The sequence below is a fragment of the Aedes albopictus genome, chromosome 2, assembly GCF_035046485.1.
Source record: "Aedes albopictus strain Foshan chromosome 2, AalbF5, whole genome shotgun sequence".
NCBI lineage: Eukaryota > Metazoa > Arthropoda > Insecta > Diptera > Culicidae > Aedes > Aedes albopictus.
This window is the reverse complement of record NC_085137.1, coordinates 252562432-252565514: the sequence shown is the minus strand read 5'-3', so window position 1 is coordinate 252565514 and position 3083 is coordinate 252562432.

The following is a 3083-nucleotide window of genomic DNA, read 5'->3' as shown; positions in this document are numbered from 1 at the left end:
TAAGTATACAGCATCCACTCGATAACTGGGCCAAAGTCCAGTTTAAAAAGCAGTGTCGAAAGTAAGCGAAAATGTCAGGTTAAGTTTGCAAATACAAGCTCGGTTAGGCAGCATCCATTCATTACGTAACGCCAAAATTGATAATGGTCGACCGCCCACCGTAACGCGTTTTTGTGTAAATTTCGAAAAAAAATATATGAGCCGCTTGGCCATTACAGTGAGGATTCGCTCGTTGGGTCACGACTGCGCCCCGATTAGCGAATCGTGTTCGTTCGTTGGGGCAACTGACAACTGATCAAAATGCTGTAAACACACGCAAGTGACGAAAAATATGTCACGAAGCACTCACATACTTGCACAAACGTTCTGTATATAGGAGCTGCGATGCGACGGCGGTCAGACGTCAAACTCTTTTTGACATTGACAGTGCTTTTTAGTTGGGTTTTGCCCCAACCAGTGAACATTCAACTATCGAGACAACCCATCTAACGAGCCGCCAACGAACGAATCGGGACTGTAGTATGGGACACGCTTGTATGGAAAAAATAAATCCTCGCTCCAGTCGATTTTTTCGATCCCATTTAGGTCCCATGGCCAGTACAAAATTTTAGCGCAATCGGTGAAACTAGCGCAAGCGGTTCAAAGTTTTCATAGGATGGGAAAAGTTATTCCTACTTTCAGATAAAAAATCCCAGAAGTAGCCCCTTGTCTCCTTAATTTAAAGTGACCAGATTTATTTTGCTCTGATGCGGGACACAGTATACATAACTGAAATAGTAAGCTTTTCAGTGATTCAGTGACCCTATTAAAATTTAATCAATCTAATATCAAAATACAGGTTGTAGATGTAACAAACAGAGAAGTGAAAAAAATTTTAATTTTTGAAAAATGATGATTATTTTATGAGCTCGACATGTTTATCAAATATAGATAATGCCAAACAAAGCCCCAAATTGAAACAAATAACAATAATGCAAATCAACGAATAACTATTTGAAACAATAAGTTTTAAACTCAAAATTTCCGAAAAATTTACATAAAGATATTTCAAGATGATGCCCTTTTATAGTTTATAGGGGTGTTGCGACGGCAATTTTGTTGTTTGGTGAAACTGGCAACGCTATTATCTAATAAGAATCAATTCAATGTGCATACTAGGATTGTTATAAAATTTAGTGTTAAGTTGTGCGTTGAGTTGAAGAGATCGTTAGTGGTTAGTGATTAAGAAACTATCATGTAAGTTATTTATAGGAAAAACTGTGTAAAATTATTAAATTGAATTATTTCAATAAGGGGTGTTTTAAAATATTATTTTAGTGATACTTGTGAATAGATTTTCATCTTTTTGGGATTTCCTGAAGTTTATCTCCAAAAATTTTCAAGATTTTTTTTTTCCAAGGGTCTGATTTTTTTATTAAAAATTTATGTTGAACATTTAAAAAAATTGCCGTGGAAAGCGTTATTGACAAAGCTGAGACTTTTATAGAAATCCCTTGATCATTTCTGAAAATGCACGGGAAAACCTTTTCACGAAAATCTTTGAGAAAACTTTAAAATATGCATTTAAATCCCTGCAAAAGAATAGGTAGTGAAAACTTTGAAAACAAAATCAGGGTTTTTTTTTCAAGCATTTCTAGATGATTTGCTGGAGGGGTTCTCGGGGGTACCCTTTGAAAAATAAAAAACCAGGAAAAATCCTGTGGAAATATCAAACTAACTTGCTTGAGAAAATCATGGAGGGATTGTTCAGTGATTCGCTGGAAGATTCGTATCTTAAGCAATTGCAGTTTGTTCATTGGAACTTCTCAGGCATTACTCAAAAAGTTTCTCAAAATAATCTTTAAATAATTCTCTCCAACTCAAATTAACTTCAAAAGCTCTTCTATTTTTGCCACGAAGAGCTTGCTGCTCTTGGGATTTTATCTGACGGGTTTTGTATTACTCAAAGATCGCCCTGTGGGTTTGCTATAGAATGTTTGCATCGATATCTCTGGGAATAATTTAATGAATATTTGTTTTGAAAATAAAACGCGAACCAAAGTTCTGGTAAAACGTCTTCAAATTCACTTGCAAAGAGCATACAAGAATTAAGCAAAATGAGTGAAGAATTATTGATTGATTGATTTGTCTTTATTTCAGAGACTTTCAGCCCTTGGCTGGTTAGTGAAGAATTAGAATCAAGTTGAAATTCACGAACAAAAATAAATAAAAAAGAATCAAGCAAAACGAGTCACGTTGATTTAAGAATCAAAAGTTTTTTTTTTCTATTTTTGCTATTAAGATTTGACTATAATTTGCTTTTGAGAAGACCAGAAGCAGTTCAACATATACACTTGTCATATATTTTTCAAGAAAAAACAATATTTTAACGGTTGTTGAAATCCGGGACATTTCCGGGACACTTCACAATACGGGACGACTAGCTTGAATCCGGGACTGTCCCGCACAATCCGGGACGTCTGGTCACTTTACCTTAATTCAAATCGATCAACGCATCTTAGAGAAAAATCATTAAATGATTCATAAGTTTCATGAAACTTTTCTTCGAAGACCGCGAAACAATTGGATGCTTGTGGAAAAAGTTATTGATTTATTACCGATTAGTGTTCCAACGAACGGCTTTTTGTTATGTTTTATCAGCAGCACTGCTGCTGCCGTTGTTGCATGGGGTGGCAGTCTCAGGGTGGCAGGAGGCATTACTACCCCCAAAAATAGCAGCATCCAAGGCACCAGCTACAGTGCTGCTGATAAAACAAAACAAAAAGCCGTTCGTTGGAACACTAATCGGTAATAAATCAATAACTTTTTCCACAAGCATCCAATTGTTATGCGGTCTTCGAAGAAAAGTTTCATAAATGATGTTTTCTCTAAGATGCGTTGATCGATTTGAATTAAGGAGACAAGAGGCGATTTCTGAGATGTTTTATCTGAAAGTCTAACTTTTCCCATAGTAACTCCTATGAAAACTTTGAACCGCTTGCGCTAAATTATAGTTTCACCGATTGCGCTGAAAATTTGTACAATTAATATGGGACCTGAATGGGATCGTAAAAGTCGACTGGAGCAAGAATTTGATGTTTGTC